Here is a 21,268-nt window from a genome sequence, read left to right on the forward strand (position 1 = left end):
ACATTTAGACATTTTAATCAAATATAATTATCTTATACCAATCTGAAATTATGATAGCTGTATGATATTCTGAATTAAGTAAAAATGCTTTTGTGATATGTGCTATTCCCCAACAATAAAAAAAGTATTTGTATAGCGCTTCCAACCCCTATTTGGGGGGCTGAAGCTCTTATTCACAAGGATAGCACACCACACCATGTGGATTGCCGGCGTAGAGCGCGTTTTCATAGTCCAGTCTGCTGGTGATGAGTGCGTGGGTGACTGTCTTCCTTCACTCAGGGGGTATCCATTTGAAGGTGTTGCCGACGGTGTTGAAGCAGCTGGATTTGACTCCGTTGACCTGTTGGTTCATGGTGAGCGATGAGTCGAGTACGATGCTGAGGTTTTTGGTCTGGTCTGAGGGGTAGGTGGGCTTCCGAGGGCGGTCACCCACCAGGTGCTGTCCCATGCTGAAGAGGTGGTTCCAAGGAGGAGGACTTCTGTCATCTCGGCGTTGAGCTTCAGGCAGCTGTTGTTAATCCAGACTGCGACGTCTTGCATTCCTTTCTGGAAGTTGAGTTTGGCGGTGTTGGGGTCTTTGTTGAGGGAGAGGATGAGCTGGGTGTCGTCGGCGTAGGATACGATGTTGAGGCCGCGTTGTCATACGATGGCTGCGAGGGGGTCCATGTTGAAAAGGGTCGGGTTCAGCGATGACCCCTGTGGGACTCCGTAAGTGAGTTTTGTGGGATCGGAGAGGAAGGGTGGTAGTCTGATCCTGAAGGGCACAGCACGGAAACAGCACTTCTAAAATCTACTGAAGAGATCAGGGTAGCTTTGGACCAGGGAGGGAAGGCTGCTATGATCATGATCGACTTCTCACGCAAATTGTGGTGTTGCTGCGGCCTGGGCAGGAAAAGGTAACAGGAAAGCGGTTCCATGATTGTACGGTGGCAGTAGGAAGGTGGATGTCCCAAAACTGTCTAAAAGCTTAATTCGAGCAAAACTGACGTCATCTTGTTCAGGAACGATGGCAACTTTTGTACCCCAAGTTAGTGGCCAGATACTATGGGATCCCTCTCGACACCCACTAGGAAAGTAAAAAATCTGGGAGTGCTAATAGACGACAGGCTTGATTTGGGCAATCAAGTCAACGCAGTAGTTTCAGTCACTACATACACTCTCAGAACAATCCAGAAAATTCTGCCTAAAGATAGCCAGCGAACAGTGGCTACAGCATTCACTATGTCAAGACTGGACTACTGCAATGGTTTATACCAGAATATGCAGGAGCGTTTTCATCATAAACTGCAAGTGTTGCAGAATGCAGCAGCTAGCCTACTTACCGGCACATCGGAATTTGCACCGATCTCAAGTGAAATCAAAAAACTTCACTGGTTGCCCGTTAAGAAGTGGGTGCAATTTTAAATCCCTTTGTTTGGTCTTTAGAACCCTACAAGGCATAGGTCCTGATTACCTGAAACAACAAGTTCAGTGGTACGTGCCCAAAAGATCACTTCTCTCCTTAGGAGCAAAACAGGTGATAGTACCACCTGCAAAAAGAGCTAGGTGGGGAGGCAGAAGTTTTGCTGCTGGTGCGACAAAGGCTTGGAATAACCTCCCTTTTTACCTTAGGAATGCTACTGTTTTATGGGCTTTCAGGAAGGCCCTAAAAACGTGGCTGTTTGATTTATAAACCAGTTGCAAGTTATGTATCGCTATGAGGACTGTAGCTAGCGCCTTGACACCTTAGGGTAACCGTTGCGCTTTACAAATTTCTCTAACGTAACATAACATTCTTTGGCTTCTTCTGGGGAGGAAAGATCGGATCCAGTCCAGGGCTGTTCCTAGTATGCCGGGGTCGTGTAGTCTGGTGACTAGTGTGTGGTGGGAGACCATGTCGAAAGCAGCTGAGTAGGATGAGGGCTGCGGGGTAGCCTTGGTCCAAGAGGGTGTGGTTGTCGTCTGTGGCGGCGAGCAGGGTGGTCTAGGTGCTGTGGTTGCTTCGGAATCCGGATTGGGACGGGTCGAGGAAGGCGTTCTCTTTGATGAATCAAGTCAGTTCCCTGTTGACTGTTTTCTCTGCAAATTTTGCTGCGAAGGGGAGGAGTAAGATGGGTCGGCAGTTCTTGAGGTCGGTGGGGTCAGCTGTGGGTTTCTTGAGCAGGGGCCTGACTTCTGCGCGCTTCCAGTCGTCTGGTAAGGTGCCTGTTTGGAGGGTGGTGTTGATGGCGCATTGTAGTTCAGGTGCAATGGCGGCCACAGCTCTGTGGTAGATGTGAGGAGGGCAGGGGTCAGTGGGGGCCCCCAAGTGGATGCCTTTCATGGTCGAGGCGGTGTCTTCGGTCGTGATCGGAGTCCAGTTGGAGATGGTGGGCTGGCTGGTGTCTCTGGAGGGCGGGTGCCGGCTGTGGCGTTTGGTGGGTGGCTGACGAAGTTGTCGTAGAGGTTTTTGAACTTGTCGCAGAGGTCTTGGGATGGGGTGATGTCTGTGGCTTCGCTATGTGGGTTGGTGAAATCCTGAATGACGGTGATGGGTTCCTTGGAGTTGGCGGAGTTGGTGAGAATTTAGTTGTGGATGAAGTTCCTCTCGGTGGTTCTGATTTGCTTGTGGTAGTCCGTCATGGCGTCCTTGTAAGTGGAGTAGTTATCGGTTGTCTTGGTGTTTCTCCAGTTCTTCAGGTTTCTGCAGGTGCGCTTGGCATCTTGGAGATCGGTGTTGAACCAGGGGACTTTCCTGGGGCGCTGTTTGTCGGGGTTGCGTAGAGGTGCGAGCTCGTCTGCACAGTTGGAGATCCAAGTGTGAAGTTCTCTGGCTGCGAAGTGTGCGCCAAGACATTGACAAAATCAAAGGCTGATCACCAATTTCAAAGCTTTTGACTTTGCCAATGCCTGTTCACTTTCCTGTTTCCTTTAATTTTGTTGAAGCTGGTTTCATTTGATTTTCCGTTATGAATAATTTTGGGCAATGCTAGCATGCTTCAAAACATTTTACGAAATGATGCTTCAAATAAATAGTACTTGAACATTCACAAAAGTTTAGCAAAACTTTTTTTATTACTTGCATTTTTTTTAAACAAACATTTTATTGTGAAAGCAAAGAATCATCAATCTTGCTTTGAAACTTTTGCATATATTTGCATCTAATCAGTGAGCATCCTGGGAGCATTTTACATAGCTTCATATTGTTAAAATTTGCAAATGTGTACTCATGTTTTTATACTGGAAACACTGTCAATAGTGCAGTCTAAACTTCCAACATTTCCTTAGCGTGCTCACCCTAATAATAAAGCCTTTGTATTAATGAACCATAAATACAAGTACGAATAGGATTAACTCATGGACACAAATATTACCTTAACTGCAGACAATTCCCTTCCCTGCTCCATAATGTGTAGGCTTGGGCGGTAAATTCCGTTCCGCTCAAGGAATTTGGGTAATTTCGCGTTCCGCATAGTGTTCTCAAAATGCGTGTTCGCGAGATATGGCCCCCCCCCCCAACGTGCAAACAGTGACCGCGAACAGGGAAAATGCATCGCGAACATGCAATTCCGCGCGTTCCCGTAATTTCTGCATGTTCGTGGAGATTTCTTACCTTTTTGCAGAATTTTGCGTAGCGCGACTAAGCAAATTCCGCCCACCCCTAATGTGTTACTTACTATAAACTGGCAGTCAAAGGGTTTGTGCTGCAGGGTGTTGGGCCTACTTAGCCAAAGGACAAAATAAATATAACAAGCATTGGAAATGCAATAGGTCTCGCATCATTAGAGTTAGTGCTTTTAGAATTGTTTATGGTTTTTTTTTTGTAAATCTTTAACATTTTTGTTTCCTGTAGCCAATGCTAAAGAATTACAAATAAAATAAGTTCTCTGGCACTTGAAGTACTTCTCTGTGTCTATTTCATTTCTACTGTTGGCGATTAAATTTGGGAACACCACTCGGGTTACTTTTATAAACAACATATTTACAGCCTTCCGTGGCTGATCTGGTCTACACAATACCGGATTCTACTGAAAAACGCAAAATAATCAGTATACGATCTCAATATTTATAGTTACAACACAAAATAAATAAAGCAAAATGTGGTGCATGATCCAGTTGAAAAACGAACATCTTGAAGTAGTCAAATTTTAACTGTTTGCAACTGACAGTATTCTGAAAATAAGTATTTAGTTTGGAATTCTAAAAATAAGGAGTTCTTAAAAGCGCTGAATGACGACCACATCGGCAATTCTAAACGAATGAAATATGCAACTTACCAGCTGGATATCTGAATGACGGAAAGGCACCACGATACGTGAGTGGGAAGCTTTCAGTCTACTACCGCTGGGGTTGGTCATGGGGGAGAGGGTGCAAAGACTATACATTCGCCGCATGTACAGTCCATTTATAATTAAGTGATACTCTCGGGTTATAATTTAACGCATTGTTGCAAAGGGAACCTATGGGATGCGAGTCTGAAACACAGGCAAAACAAACACGCCAATTTCATTTAAGAAAGTGTAAACGTGGGCTCAAAAACTAAGCAAACTATTTGTAGTTGCCTCTGTCCGAATTGGCATAAAAGGTCCCACACACTGTGACTCCTTGGGACCTTGTGAATCTCACAGTCTACCAGTAGGCACAATATGATCCACAACCCCGCATCCACTTTAGGCAGACCATGTGTGTAGCGATTAGAAAACTTTCAAATGCAAATGATCCACGTATAGAGAACTACGAGGAGTTACCCGTTCAACGTGCCAAACGCTTGGTATCATCATCCAAAACTCGCCCCTCCAACTGAGCAGCTATAAAATAACAAGCTTCTGTGTTCTGCGACACAGCGGGCAGGGGAGGGGGCGGAGCGGGGAGAGGTGCGACACGGCAGGCAGGGGAGGAGAGTAGGAGGAGGAGGGGGGAGGAGAGTAGGGGAGGCACGGCCTAGCGGCCGTGCACCCAAGAAGTGAGGGGGCGGAGCTTTAAGTGGTACTCTCGGGTTATAATTTAACGCATTGTTGCAAAGGGAACCTATGGGATGCGAGTCTGAAACACAGCCAAAACAAACACGCCAATTTCATTTAAGAAAATGTAAACGTGGGCTCAAAAACTAAGCAAACTATTTGTAGTTGCCTCTGTCCGAATTGGCATAAAAGGTCCCACACACTGTGACTCCTTGGGACCTTGTGAATCTCACAGTCTACCAGTAGGCACAATATGATCCACAACCCCGCATCCACTTTAGGCAGACCATGTGTGTAGCGATTAGAAAAATTTCAAATGCAAATGATCCACGTATAGAGAACTACGAGGAGTTACCCGTTCAACATGCCAAACGCTTGGTATCATCATCCAAAACTCGCCCCTCCAACTGAGCAGCTATAAAATAACAAGCTTCTGTGTTCTGCGGCACGGCGGGCAGGGGAGGGGGCGGAGCGGGGAGAGGTGCGACACGGCAGGCAGGGGAGGAGAGTAGGAGGAGGAGGGGGGAGGAGAGTAGGAGAAGGAGGGGGGAGGAGGGTAGGGGAGGCACGGCCTAGCGGCCGTGCAACCAAGAAGTGAGGGGGCGGAGCTGGGGGAGGCTGTGAGAGAGAGAGTGGGCAAGGCAGGCGGCTGGGGGCATGTGCACGCGCTTTTAAGCTCAATGCGCATGCACATTGAGCTTAAATTTCACGGGCACTGCAAGGAATCGCCACGATTCCTTGCAAGTTGGTTAAAGAGTGTTTAAGCCCCCATAGTCTCGCAAGCTCGATGCGCATGCGCTTCGACAGGCGAGACCTAAAAACTTGTTGTCCTTGATGCCAAACAATATGTCCTGGGCGTCGGGCTCTAGGAATTCCACACCCCTGTGTGGTTATCGTGATTTGGGACGTAGCTCTTAGTGGTGTGATGAATGAGGAAGTGTGAGTCTAGCTATGTATTCTGCTACTGACAGGACTACAATGATCCTATCCATAAAATCTGCACTCAATGAAATAACTTCATTACAATATAAATTTACAGTAATTCTCAGTATGACATGAACACTCCATGTAATATGTTACTTTGGCAAAGCCAATAGGTGTAATCTATGCTAGATCTATCGGCTATGTCAGTGTTTTTTAGGTCGAGCCTAGAGCCAGCGTGCATCCACTGCTCTGCGAGACTTGTTGTGGTGGAGTAGCGAATAGAATACCCCCCACTCTCCACCCATATTTGCCATTGTGTCATTGTCTGTCCTAAATGCTGGCTTCTGATGCGTAAGTAGGCTTGTTAGTCCCTCCTTGGTACCGCCTCCTCTTCATTTGTCACCTCCTATGGCGACTGGCCCCTGTACTTCGGTTGTTACACAGTGTGTGTTATTTAAACTGGGAGCTCTATTTTCTTTATTCCGTTTCTCTTACTGTAGGCACAATGTGCTTTAGTGCCTTCTTTATCCCACCTCCTGTTGTCGTGCCTTGTCTACCCCCCGCCCTCCCTCCCGTTGTCCATGCCTTCTCCCACCCCGCTATCTGTGCCTTCTCCATGCCTTCTCCCTACCCTTACGTAGACGCTTCTCTAATGAGGCAGTGACGGTCGTCCCCCGGCCAAGGCACACAGAATACGCTGCCTTGGTAATGAGTCGAGAGAAGGGCTCAGCTTAGCCTCGGTTGGGTCACAGCTCGCCCCATTCACTCCACTGAGGAGTAATTGGGCAGACCGGCCTGCCAGCCATGCCTGCCGCCGGGTAGCAGCAACATCTGTTGTCTATGTCCATGAGGTGTCTCATTTCTAGGAGCACCGCCTCTTGTGCACAGAGATCATTAAGCAATATAAAGGTGCTCTGTTCATGTTTCAGAACCTGTCACCAGGAAAGAGAATGTCCAGAGTTTTTAAATGGCTGGATTCCTCCTTATTTTCTGAGTTCCTTGAGGAAGGGGTGGTTTTAAAGCACCAGTCCTGTTTTCTTTCAAAAAAACTCAGGATGCAAAACCAATTGAAGGGTTGGGAAGTCAAGCATGGTGTGCATGACTGGTGCCAGGCTTTCCACACCCTTGCCTTGGGGTGCTCGCTAGACATAGACCAGCATTTGCAATGCAATAGGTCTAGCAATTGCTAGATTTTAAGCTATTGACATTGTAAATGTAAATAGCTTAAATGTCATCCAGCAGTGCTCCTGCTGAGCAAAAAAAGAATGTGCTAAGATGCCCTTTAAAAAAAAATAACGTTCGACCACGGCCGGACTGCTGTGCGAAATGGCAAAAAAGAATTGATAAAACCAATAGATCTCACATAGGCGACGCCTATTGGCTTTGCCAATTTCTTGTTAAAGTTATATGTATAATTAGATTATTAAATTATTATATTTTGTGTGCTATATATTTTTTTAAATGCATATATATATATATATTAATTAAAAAAAACATTAATTTAAACTTAAACTATAATAATGTTAAGTATACATACCATTATTATGGATGGATGTACGCTCAACAAGACACCAGCTATCCCCTTCTGGGCCAAGTGATTTCACTTTCTTTTGTGCAGCACACAGGCAAGGTCTTTGGGAGCTACAGTCTGCTTTGAGTTTAAAAGCCTGCAAGCTAAACAGCGCACCTCAAGCCATATTGTACAATAGAGCGCATTTTCATGGTTGGCCCTGGGCCCACCTTTCAAAAAGTGCGCTCGGTGCAAACAAGGAGTGTGCCCCATATTAGGCTGAGTGCACTGCCCCAACGGCAGGGGCAAACTCGTGCTGCCCTGGGGCAGAGCATGTAAGTGAAATATGAAACAGCTTTGAAGCAGTGTTTCATTGTGCAGGCGGCAACTCGCCTGCAATTTTAGGAGCGGCGGGTGCAGAGAGTGACTGCTCCCTCATTGGGATGTCTAGGGGGTCCTTAGGACCCCTTCCAAACGGCTGCCATCAGCGGGCGCACTGACGGTATGCCACCTTTTTAGGTGGTCCACTGTCAGTATGCCTCCTGCCAACTTTTCTTCCTTCTGCCCGCATCTATAATACGGCGCGGGCACAGAGGCAAAGAGATTCTCTCCTTTGCATGGGGCTGCGCCCCCATGCCTATGAGGGAACGCCCTCTGATGACAGCGCTGGGGCTATATGTGCGCCAGTGCATCATTTGTAAAAAAATACTAAATTTAAAATAAGTGCCCGGGCTCTCGTCAGGAGGTTACTGCAACTTGCACCACACATTGTCCCTGCCATGCTGCCTGTGATAGTAATAACACAGCTGCTAGCCATCACACTATTGCAAGTGTGACAATTTGGGCTATTTCAGGCCCCCATAGCTACAGGTAATAGTAGTTTTTCATGAATGTTGCATTAATAATTAACTGGTGTTGAGGTCATCCATAAATTAGCCAGACAGCGCCACCTTGTGGTAGGTTATCACAGGTGCCGGAGGTTGACAATTTAGTGCCAGAGCCGAGCACTAGAAAGCATCTGCTCAAAATGAGCACTGACCAGCGCTAGCTGTATTACAGAAGGGTCCATACAAGCGTTTGCGGCCCCTTCTGTAATACTAAATTGCCCCAGTTGTGCGCAATGCAGGTGCAAATGCCCGTTGCGCCCCCGGTGCACTTTGTATAATAAGACCTTGAAAAGTTTACTCCAACTTGGCTCCAATGAAGAAATGACAGAACTTCACTTTCATTTCATAAGATCAATGTGCTAGGGTGGGAATACATTGGTGAGGTTTGTCAGTCTCTTATTTGCTGTGGACTTCATTTCTGCATGTATGCATCACATTTATCCCACTAGGCTCTCTTACTATCCATCCGATGCAAGTTACCCAATGCCACATGGTCACACTACAAAGGTAGCATACCTATGGCCATTATATGTGTAAAATGTAACTGTATCTAAAGAGGGTCATTGATTGATAACTTCAAACTACAGGTTTGCTGACTCTACTTTGGCATGATTTAAGAGCATATATTACCAGATCTTTTACATAGTGGTTTAATAAGAAGATTTAATGCCATACATATCTTACGTTTTTGGCAGGATGTTCACAGATGGTGTTGTCTACTTAGATTTCAGTGGTAGCCTTTGTAACAGTCCATAGTTGAGCTGTAATTTTGTTAGGTATTAGCTGAAAGATTAGTAAGACAAACATTTCACCATGCCATTTTATATTTCATTGGCCTCCTTCAGAATAGTATTTAAATAATCCTTCTGATCAAATAAATTAACCGAAATTAATGCAATGATATTTAATTACAAGTGGAGACTTTTCTTGCTTCAAGTAGTTTACTTATTTTTAAAAAGCCCACAATGCTGTAAGAAAGGATTTAATTTTAGAGCACCTTTATAAAAAAGCATATTTGTTAGATTTAGCCTTTACTGGCATTGCACACCACTCTTTTTGAAGTACCAGAGACAAAACTGTGCTGTTTCTCTAAGGATATCCGGCACTAGGGAGACGGACTTTCCTGCAGCAACTGGTGTGACTGTCACTGTGGTTGAGAATGTTGGTCAGTTAGGAGGGGCCTGCAGTCCCATGAAGCAGCAACCGGATGCTACTGGTAGTTAGTTGTGTGCTTACCTGACATAGCTCATCCGGAAACATAACTCGGCTGTCAACAAGTTGGAGATATTTCTGGGCACAGGCGCTGCTGTAATCTCAGGCAATTGTGGACATATTACTGCCAGTAGAAAGAGTAAACTCATAGTTTGCCACATAAGAGCTAGTAAAAGCACCAATCGGCCAAGTATTTGGCTATCGTGCCTATATAAAAATTCATCACTGTAAGAGAATTTGAGGCTTTAATACTCTTTGATCACATATAAATATTTGCAGCTGGTCATATGATCAACCACAGAAGTTGGAAAAGTATATTTTAAAGTGATCGACCTGTGCAGTGACTTTAGTCCCTGCCATATGAGTGTGAGGGTATGGCCGGAGAAGTTGCACTTACACTCGCCTTGTGAGGAGATTTGCTACCTTTCCCAGGAATTGCTCTGATTACGATGTAGCTATTTTAACTGCCAGCACTTGTTTTAGTTGTAAATGGTCTGATTTTTAAAACGGTGCTTGAATTGAATTTGCACTGTTGAATTTGAAGTTGGAGGGAGTGGGAATCGAACCCTGAGCTGGGGTATCCTGGAGCGAGAACTAGAACCGCCATTTTGGGAAATCCGCAGTCTAGTCGTCAATCCTGGGCTCCTTAAGGAGGGACGCTGCGCGACCTTGCTTGGCCCGTGACAGTGCAGTCAGTTGCACTTACGCTCGCCTTGCGAGGAGATTTGCTACCTTTGCACATGAATTGCTCTGATTAGGATTTAGCTATTTTTACTGCGAGCATTTGTAGTTGTAAATGTTCAGATTTTTAAAACTTTGCTTGAATTGAATTTGCACTTGGAGGAAAGGGGAATCGAACCCTGAGCTAGGGTATATTGGAGTGAGGACTAGAACTGCCATTTTGGGAAGTCAGCGGTCTAGTCGTCATGCCTGGGCTCCATAAGGAGGGACCCTGCGCGACTGCGCACAGCGGGCGCGCCTTAGGGAAGACCGTATTGCCCGTCCGATTCCTGGAGGCGGCCCGGCCGGTTATGCTGCTGGTCTGCCTCCCATACATAGTGGCCCTGTGCACTACAGTAGGGCTGAGTTGCTTGAGACCGTCAAGCGGGTGAGTTGCTGTTCTCTCCACTCTGAACCCCGTGGCTAAATCACTCATCTGTACCCACTGTAAGTGGGCGGCTCTCCCCCCTCTTCAGGGATATTAGAGTGGGAAGTGAGGCAAAGCGGACCTGGGGCCCCACCCCTCTCGATTTGCCTCTTCGGAAGAGCGGCCATTTCACTGCTTTGCTCCTGAACACTAGGTCCATAAAAAAAATTAGGTACAATTATTTGACCTCCTGCTTGACACTAACCCCGATTTAATGTTTTTAACGGAGACCTGGCTCAATGAGGCCTCCAATCCCAATATTGCTAGCAACATCCCTCCAGGTTATTAGATTATAAAGAAGGATCGGTCAGTGGGGAGAGGGGGCGGAGTGGCTATAATTTTCAAAAATACTTTCTCGTGCTCTATATTACCCACCGAGGAAGTAGAGGGGGTCGAAAGCCTAGGCTTTCTTTTCACTGCGTCTTCTCCTCAGTCGATCGCCGGCGTACTTATTTATAGGCCTGCCGGAAAGTTCAAGTCATTTAGTCATGCTATTTCTCCTGTCTCCACCAAATATAAGCACTGCTTGGTGTTAGGAGATTTTAATATTCATATGGATAACTCAGCTGAACCTGAGTCGATAAGGCTGCGGGAATCCTTGGAGATTTTTAATTTGGCTTCCTATGTTCACCTCCCCACTGAAGAGAAGGGACACACTTTAAACCAGATTTTTTAGAACGTTCGAATACAAACAGACGCACTGTTCCCTTTCGTGTGGTCTGATCATTTTCTCTTAGGTTTTAGAGGCTCCAAGGACTTATCCTGTCCTCTATCACACGGAAAGCTCCGCCTGTGCAGTTTCAGACCCTTCTGCCAGATCACTCCTGAAGCTATGAAGGTTGCGCTGAGACCGCACCCGATTCTTTTTAGTGGCAATCTTTTTTTTTTATTTATTTTTTTTATTTTTTTTAAACCTTTATTTATAAAAGCACAGTACACAGCGTCTGCCTACTACCCCGCGGGGCCGGCCGCTATGACATAAACGGATGGATAAAAAGGAAATTAGGAGACAGTACGCTGTTAAAGCAATCTCTTGAGCATACACTGTCATGTGGAACATAGCACCATATCAAATAGGATAAAAAAGGTTTAATTTTATGATTTTGTCGAGAAGAACAACAACACACAAACACATGGTATCATACTGGCAAGGGTCGTAGGAGGGGGGAAGGGGGGGATAGAACAAAGAAATAAAGGAATACATCTGGCGAGGGGGGGCGAGCATGAAGGGGAAAAACAGAGGAAATACGGAAAACTGGAAACGGAGCGTCAATCATGGAGAAGAGGGGAGAGGAGCCTCATAATCCAGTGGAGGGGAGCAAATATCTCCGCGGTACGAATTCCACTGAGCCCAGACCCTGGACCATTTCCTGGGACGCCCCCGTGCCTCATACACAGTTTTTTCCCGGAACATGCACCAGTCCATGTTCTCCTTTCAGGCACTGAGCAATGGTGGTCTACGGGAGCCCCAGAGCTGAGCTATATCTCTCTTAGCGACCATATTGCCCAGAGTGACCCAAAGTGTCTGGGCAGCGTTGCAATCCGAAGGCTCCCACACATTAAGCAGACAGCGTTGTGCTTCGGGAAGGAGGGGGATCCCGGTGACACGACCCATAACATCATGCACTCTAGACCAGAAGCCCGCGATCATCGGGCATTCCCACAAAACATGAAGGAAGGTACCATCCATACCGCACCCACGCCTGCATCGTCCATCCGAAACCAAACCCATTCGTACCAGACGCATTCCGGTCACATACACACGGTGGAGGATCTTCAGCTGGACAAAACGAAGCCGAGCCGGGATAGCCACCTCCTTAGGGGAGGATACAGCGGACTGCCAGTCCTCGTCGTCGAGTTCGAGCCCGTCAGCTGTCCAAGAAGCACGAAGTTTCTCAAGTTGGTCAGCCCTGTTGTTGACAAGCTTTTTATATATTAAGGAAATCGTGCTATCGGGGACATGGCCGTCCAAGACACGATCCTCCAAAAGGGAGGACTGCGGAATATCGGTACCAGGGGGAAAGACGGAGGATAAGGCATGTCGAACCTGCATATATCGGAAGTGCTCCCTGTCATCGAGGCGTTATTCCAGTTTCAAAACAGCGAAGGACTTCACAGCGCCCCGTGCCCATAGATCCTCCACCTTACTAATCCCAATCATGTCCCTCTTGTCAAACCCTTTCGTCTTCCACAGGTTGCCCAACCGATCCGAGTCATACAGTGGCGTCATACGCGTCAGCTTACCACCCCAGCCCGTGGCCACAGTAGCATCCCTCCAGGCCCGCACCGCACACTTCGTTGGACCTGTAAGGAGCCGGATGGGTGACTTTGAGTACAGAGCCCTATTAAAGTTGCCACCGGGCAATAACAGTTTATCCAGAGCAAAGGCGGGGGCAGGTTCCGAAGAGTACGTCGCATGGTTGATAGCGCTCAGGTGCGAGGCCCAGTAATAGCGTCTAATATCCGGCAAAGCAACACCACCATCATACCATGAGAGGGTGAGCTTGGACAATGCAATACGGGCACGACCATCCCAAATCAGTTGTCGCTGTAGACTCTCGACCTCACGAAAGTAGCGAGCAGGGACAGGGTCGAAAAAATTCTGCAGGGCGTAGAGAAATCGGGGGAGCGACATCATTTTGAAGAGCGCCGCTCGACCCAATGGGGATAGGGGCAATTCACGCCATCTTCTTACATCCTGTTTGAGTCGGCGGAGCGGAGCATACAGGTTCCGCTCATAGCGGACCGAAGAGACCGTAGAGACATAAATCCCCAAATATTTGAAGCCGTCCGTCGCCACCAAAATGGGGAACCTGCGAGGCAGGGGTGGCAAAGCCCCGGCTATAACGTAAACACAGGACTTGGTCCAATTGATGACTAATTTAGTGGCAATCTTGAGGCCGATGTACTTAGCCTCGAGAATTGGCTTGACCACTGTGCTCTGGAGCTGGCCCCCCTACAACTCGTGTGGCTAAATCTATTTGCGCCTCTGCTCCTTGGTTTACAGAAACTCTTAGGAAAAGCAGAAGCGCCTGTAAACGGTTGGAGAGAGTCTGGCAGAATATTTTCAACCCTGAGGACAAAGCCAGATACAAACAAGCACTGAAAGTCCACTATAAAAAAAATTCGCAAGGGAAAAAAAAACATTCCCCCCCCCAAAATTGAGATAGCTGGGTATAAAAGTAAAGAAATCTTTAAAATTGTAAAAAAAAACTTCTCTTCCCCCAGCACAGTGGGAATTCCATTTTCTCCCTCGCACGACTGGGTCAACCATCTTGCCGGTTATTTCCACGATAAAGTCTGTACTATTCACAATTATTTTGTGATTTTTTTTTTTTAATTTTTATTTTTATTCCCAGTAAAAGAAATGACTGCGAAGTTCTCATGCCCTGCCTACTCTGGGGCTGGGCCTTCCCTTACCCTATTCCCTCACATTCTTCTAGAAAAATCACTTGAGATAATGCATACTTTGAAGTCCGGCTTTCCCTCGGATCCTTTCCTGGCCAAAATACTGTCCTCTACTGCTGAGACTATTAATCCAGCTGTCAATTTGATTCTGAATATCGCGCTGCAAAAGGGCCTGGTATCAGACAGCTGGAAAAAGGCCAAAATCCTCCCCTATTGAAGAAACCTTCGGCAGATCCTGCGGTAGCCTCCAATTATAGGCCTACAGTGTTACTGCCTCTCTTCTCTAAAGTCTTAGAAAAATAAGTGAATCTAGTCTTGACTGACTACGTGGAAGCGAACCATGTACTGCATGGCAATCAGTCTGGTTTCAGAACTCACTTCAGTACTGAAACCGCTCTATTAGAAGTCTCAGAAACTATCAAAGAGCAACTAGACAAAAGGGGAACCACAGTGCTGATATTGTTCGACCTGTTTGCGGCCTTTGATACCGTGCCCCATGACCGACTCTTGCAGAGCCTGTGGGAGTGCGGTGTCGGGGGCATGGTACTTAAGTGGTTCACCTCTTTTCTGAGTGATCGCCAGCAATCAATTTGGTCCCCTCCCTATGCGGCCCCCATTCCTCCTTTGAAGGTGGGAGGGATCCCGCAGGTATCTATCTTGAACCTGTCCCTTATATGGCCCCCCCCTTGCCCTTTTAGCTGCGGCACACGGCGTTAAAATAGTATCATATGCAGATGAAACTCAACTGCTGTTCACTTGTGAAAAAGGTGCCGATTTTAGAGGTGATGAAATTTACACTTGTCTGACGGAGGTTTTCTCCTGGTTAAGGCATAACCAATTAAAGTGTAACCCAGAAAAGTCAGAGATCATCTTTTTTGGTTGTCCGCCATATGAAGCGTGGCACCAGTGGTGGCCTAGGGATATGTCCCCTCCTACTGCCCCAGTTAGTATTGTGAAGAACCTAGGGGTCAAGTTAGATGCCACCTTATCCATGAAGGCTCAAATCCAAACTGTCCCCGGCACCTGTTTCGGCATGCAAAATATTTTTTTTAAACTTTCTTCCCCTACTACCTGTTGAGTATCGGAAGACTGTAGTCCAAGCCCTAATTGTATCTAGGCTGGATAACGTCAACACCTTGTCCCTGGGTTTACCTGAGTACCTACCTAATCGCCTGCAGGTGGTTCAGAATGCGGCGGCCAGAGCTATTCTCATGGCGAGCCCCAGAGCACGTATGACTATCCATCTGAAGGCCTTGCACTGGTTACCGGTCCGGAAGAGGATCCATTTCAAAACTCTGGTTCTGGCTTTCATGGCTTTTCATGGTGCACGCGCCATATATCTTAGAGGAGGGTACAACATTATGCGCCGCAAAGAGCGCTGAGGTCCTCAGTGCAGTCTCTGATGTCCATCCCTAAGTTTGCCTGCTCTCGTGTGGGCGGTCGCTCCTTTCAAGTGCTGGCTGCCCGCTCATGGAACTGTCTGCCTCTACCCTTTAGGCAGGCCCAGGATCTGCTTACTTTCAGGAGACAGCTAAAACCTGGCTTTTCCAGCAATAGTTTTTCTCTTTTCTTTCCGGCTTCGGGCTCTGGTACATGTCTTCGTTTGTCCGTTCAGCATCGAGACACTCTGTGAAGTAGCTGTGCACTTTGTAAGTACCTATTTTCATTCATTCATTCAAGGCAGGATGGATTATTGGAAGGAAGGAACAAGGGGGTGAAATGGGAGATGCAAGGAAAGGAAAAGTAGCAAAGAAGACCTGGAAAAGGTTTGGGAGGATAGGGGGAATCAAGACTGATGAAGGCAGCACGAAAGAGTGTAAAGGAGAGAAAAAGGATAAATTAATTGGAAGAGCAGAGTAAAGGATTGCCATGCCTATTCATTTAGGGAGGTCACGGTTTTCAGTCCTTTGCTCTCCTTTGACGGCAGACTGCGTTTTGTGAGTTGAACTCTTTGTTTTATTAAATTGAATCAAGTTGTAATACTGTAATGAATGAAGATGCAACCTTCAAGGGAAAGTATGTGGCCAAGGTGCTAAATTGCTGAGTTTTGAAACAGATGTTGGCCACAATTGTTTGTCGTATCACCCTCCAAACCAAAGGTGTTTGATTTTAGGCAAATAGCTTAAGGCCTGATTACCAGTATGACAGTCTTAGCGTCGTACCTCGGTAGCTATGGCAAGCCTGCCATATTAGGATGTTCCTGATGGGCAGGTGGCAGTCTTTCTGACAGCTGTGAGAGTTTTTAGGTTTCGCCTGGCGTCCACTGCGCAGCAGTGTTCGCGCAGGCAAAATCTTTTGAGCTTTAGTAGGGGGCTTTAACCCGCCTCTCTTCCATTGGCTAGCTCCATAAATGGAGGCTAGCCATTGGAAGAGATGGTTGTCAATCACTCTTCCCCCGTCACGACGCGATTCGTGGGCGTTTCTGGGTCTTTTTTTAAGTCCCGCCCCTTTTATCTCCGTCATTGGGAGGTAGGCGTTTACTCATTTCCCCCGACCGCCGCCCGCCGGAAGAAATCGTCCAGAAATTGTCCTCGGGTGAGTGCTTGTTGTTGGAACTGTTTCCCATTATTTTGCCATTATGTCCTACGAGCAATGTCTTATGTTTAAGAGCCCGATGTGATCTAGGAATAGTTCCCAGAAAGCAAACCTCAGTGAGGCACTCCATCTACATTTCCCACCACGCAAAGGGATTCGACAGACTACGCAAAGGATCCTGGGATAAGTACTTTTCGTTTCTGACGGTGCCATTCACAGGGAATAGGCTCAGCCCTCGCTTAGGATTATGTTTCCCTCGAGCTCCGTGACGCGGCCTACTCCACGGAGACATTTGCGGGCCGACTCTCCAATATGGTAGCTTGGGGAAGAAGGCGGCTGGGAACGGGCGGCAGGGAAAGGTGAGGTGACGAGTGGTAGTGGATTAGGGAGGCGTACAGCACTGGCATCCGGGGCTGGGGGTCTTCCGCTTGTGTGCATGGTCGAACTTTAGGGACTTAAGGTTAGAAAAAGACTGACAATTTTGGCCGAGGTCGTCGCTTTCTCGAAGGGCTGCGGGGGTGGGATTGTATGCCCTGACGGGAGAGGTACTGATTGACCCTCACAGTACGGTGTCCTAAAGGGACGGACAAACGTGCACTAGTTCGATCGTGGGTTGTCCTTTCCCTTGGTACTCCCCTATTTCTTGTCTGTGACCTCCTTCTCCTACTACTGCCGCTCCCCTTTCCTTACTTTGTGCACCCCTCTTCCTCCAGTGCCATTTCTCCCCACATCTGAGAAGTTCCTCGTTAAACCCTCGTCTATTTCTAGAAGACCCACTGTGCCTCAAACCGCAGCCAACTTTGGAACGCACTTCTCAATCTCCCACACTTCTCATGTACCATTTTATATATCCAATGTCTGTTGTCCATTCTATGTCCTGTTTAATCACGGCGTTTACCCCTGCCTTTTTTGGTGTCACTTTTCTCGCTCGTCGATTTCCCGTTCCCCGTCTCCCCACTTCTCCCCACTAAAGGGGTGTCCTCTTTTGATATTTCCACACCCTCAATGTTAGTGTGGCTCTGAACCCCTGAATCACCCCTCATTCAAGCTGGACCCCTTCTCTGACGCCCATGAAGCTGGGTCCCATGAGGGGCTCCTGGTTTCTGTTCCACGGTACCGGGACATACTTTAAAAACCCTGCCCAGTGGTGCGTCCGCAGCCTCGCCCCTTCTTTTTTCCCTGGCACACTCCCGCTGGGACCATTGCTGCAAAACACTGCTACTGACCGCTGCCAGCTCCAAATGTGCGTCATTTTCATTTACATTTATTTAATCTATCAGCCCCCACCAGAGCCCTCAATGACTCACCCATCAAATGGCTTCATTTAAATGTTTCTCGGCTGTATCGGTCAGTTGCCTTATACATCAACGTGTCCGTATATGTTGCAGAAGGCACAGCTATTTAATAGCCCCACCTGCACGGGTGAGTATGTGTACTCAGAGAGCAGAGAATAGCTATGGTAAGAGTCAAGATTTCTGCTCTGGATGACAGGAAAGGTGGCTGTCTGTCATTGTGTGTGTATGTGTGTGTGGGGGGGGTTCTGTCTGTGTGTGGGGGGGGGTTCTGTCTGTGTGTGTGTGTGGGGGGGTTCTGTCTGTGTGTGTGTGGGGGGGTTCTGTCTGTGTGGGGGGGTTCTGTGTGTGTGGGGGGTTCTGTGTGTGTGTGTGGTTCTGTCTGTGTGTGTGTGGGGGGGGGGTTCTGTCTGTGTGTGTGTGTGGGGTTCTGTCTGTGTGGGGTTCTGTCTGACAGTGTGTGTGGGGTTCTGTCTGTCTGTGTGGGGTTCTGTCTGTCTGTGTGGGGTTCTGTCTGTGTGTGGGGTTCTGTCTGTCTGTCTGTGTGTGGGGTTCTGTGTGTGTGGCTCTGTGTGTGTGGGTGCATGTGGCTCTGTGTGTTGCTCTGTGTGTGTGGGTGCAAATGCAATAGGTCTCGCATTTGCGAGAGATTAAGCTATTGGCATTGTAAATGACAATGCCATTTATTTATCTGTTTCAAAACCAACACATAAATAAAAATGTTGTCATTTACAATGCTAATAGCTCTAACTTTTGCAAAGGCGAGACCGTTGCATTGTAAATGCTTGTTTCATATTTGTCGATCGATGCATTTGTGTATATTTTGACTGCACAAGTGTTAAATGTCCACATAGGCATAACACATGAAAAAATACCTAATAGGAGTATTTTCCCATTCCTGGAGTGTAGCCTCTATGTGCCTAGTCCAGTCAATGGGTAAATATTTCAAAATGGACTTAACTGGATTTCGGCGCCCACAGGGTCGTTTTCTTCTGTAGTGTAGTTCCTATTTTCCCAATAGGCCCTGCGCATTGGAATAACATAAACAGCAGTATGGACGTAGAAGTGCGGATCTTCCAGGTCTCCACTGACTATGCTAAACTTAATTGGGTTTGTTACCAACTAGCTCAGAGGTCACTGGAAACTTTCTTGACTGAATAGGAAGTGATCAGCTTCCCTGGTACAGACAAGAAGGGATTCAGTTTTCCAACAACCGCATAAACATGACAACTTTGCTCCTTAGAATAAGAGTCAATCTCTAGAGTCGTGTGAAACAATAGACAGTTATTTTACTCAGTCAGTTTTGTGCAGATTACTTTCACCAAAGTGCAGAGAGAGAGACGGGCGTTTTCAATAAAAAGGTATTATTTATTGAACAGTCTTTCTTCTCGTACAAGAGAAATGAATTGCCACAATTGCAAGACTAGTCATTATAAAAAGTGTGTACAGTAAAATGAGTATTGCAAAATAATACTGTAAAAGCATTGATATGGTTTCTTAGCCATACAATGGTTTAAAATGAATAAAACATATATACATTCGGCTAACGTACTCAACTGGTGCTTCTAACTACGCCTACCCCAGTGTACCTGACCTAAGCCTAATACTTGGGAGGGAGTAAGTAAGTAGCTTTAAGTCAAGTTGGTTTTGCCAAGGTTTGCTTCAAGAATTCTCTCTAAGGGTTTAGTCAACACGATGCCTCTGGAATAGAATGTTGGAGGTCTTGTATCTCCTTCCAGGACTCGATATCCCAGTCACTCGCAAGAGTAGGCTGGAAACGCCGGAGCTGGATTTCTCGGCATGAGAAAAGACAGCGTCTCTCTCAGTGCGTCGAGGAAGAGGAGGAGGGGCAGCGTCCGCGGGCAGCTTGTATCTCCTGGGCTCTGAAGGGGACAGCTGTTCTGCTCCTATGTGCACCACACCATCGTTCTCTGATGTTGTTGAAGCAGCGATAGCATCAGTATCAGCGAAGCAGCGTTTGTTTAAGGCAACGTTGGTAATATTTATACCTGAAAGGTGCCTGGTTTGACGTAAGTTTTTGGACATAAGACGTCAATAAAGATGTCACTAGGAAGTGATCGTCTCTCAGTGCTCATTAGAGTTCTATTACTAATCAAAACATAGCAAGTGGGGCTTTCCCAGGTTGCTGAGTTTTTATCTTGTTGAAGAACTCGGAGTGTAATCTAGGAATCTTAGATAGTGGCTTCTGCTGTGTCATTTTCTCTAATGAGCTGCAGAGGAAGCTACAGAGGAAGTGATTCTGAAATGTGGCTCTGATCGTGTGAGGCCAGAGACGAGTTTTCTGAATATTGCATTTGATCGGTTATGCCAATATAGGGGTACAAAGGGATTATAGCCGTATAGGGGCATAAGGTCACAGTATTGATCAGGGTCCTAGATTAGAACGCAACACTTCGGGGTCAAGATGATTCTGTGAAGGGGAGAACCAAAATGGGTGAATATGCATCCTAAATCCTCCGACAACTTGAATCAGGCTGTTTCCCACCAGGGTTGGCTTGTCGGAAAGCCAACTCGTAATTTGGAAGGCGGTGAACTTCTCTGTACCGCAATATCATATCTGCTTTCCCTCTAGAGGCGCTGCAGCAGTCTGCGAATGACTGGTGGTGCATCAGCTGTCTTTCGTTATGAAAAGAGACAACATCGTAATACGCTGATGGACAGCCTAGTCGGCGGGCGGTGAATCCGAGAGAGCAGTTACTTGTTGCATGGACCTGCTCTGATCAAACTGGCCAGTACAAAGTATATCACAGCCGACTAGAGACATTCACGCTATCCCGCTATAAACTCAATCTACTGTTCCATAAAACACTATTTAACAAATTGCAAAATGTTGAGTGTTGGGCCGATTATGTAAACTGGGAAGTGAGTTGGCTGAATGATGGACAGCATGGTTCGTGTAGTCTATTTTCAGGGTGTTGGTGACCATCTGTCAGCACAAGGATGAAATGTCCGTGTGATATTTTACAACACACTTCAAAGTTACTGTGTTGCTAATAGAGTGACTTAAACCCATTTGCAGAAGATACACATATCTGTCTGTTAAACTTCCCTATTGCAGTGAAACATTGCTTGAGCTTTTAAAAGGCTGTCATAGTGGCTGGGTAGACAGCAATGTAGGTTAATTTCATAAAAGTGTATTGTTGTGCTTTTATGGCACAGAAGCAATTACAAGCACTATGGGATGATGGGTGGTCTTAATGAGGCCCAAGACAGTTGAGGAATTTTGGAAGTATAGTATGTGACATTAATGTTTCTAGGTGAGAATGGTACTTAGGTTGAACTGGGTAAATGTGCGTTCAACAAAAAGGGAGCTTGTATGACTAAAGCTCAAATCCACCATAGATCCTAGAACCTGGAAACCACTGTCCAGTTTCCTACACGCCATTCCTGTTAACTATAATTAAGAAAGCCAT

General features: G+C 46.7%; 1 protein-coding gene across 1 annotated transcript in view; it reads left to right on the forward strand.

Moving 5' to 3' along the window:
- Window positions 1–21,268, forward strand: part of NET1 (neuroepithelial cell transforming 1) — a 271,277-nt gene that overhangs the window by 9,251 nt on the left and 240,758 nt on the right. The window lies entirely within an intron of this gene.

The sequence above is a fragment of the Lissotriton vulgaris genome, chromosome 1_1, assembly GCF_964263255.1.
Source record: "Lissotriton vulgaris chromosome 1_1, aLisVul1.2, whole genome shotgun sequence".
Classification (NCBI taxonomy): domain Eukaryota; kingdom Metazoa; phylum Chordata; class Amphibia; order Caudata; family Salamandridae; genus Lissotriton; species Lissotriton vulgaris.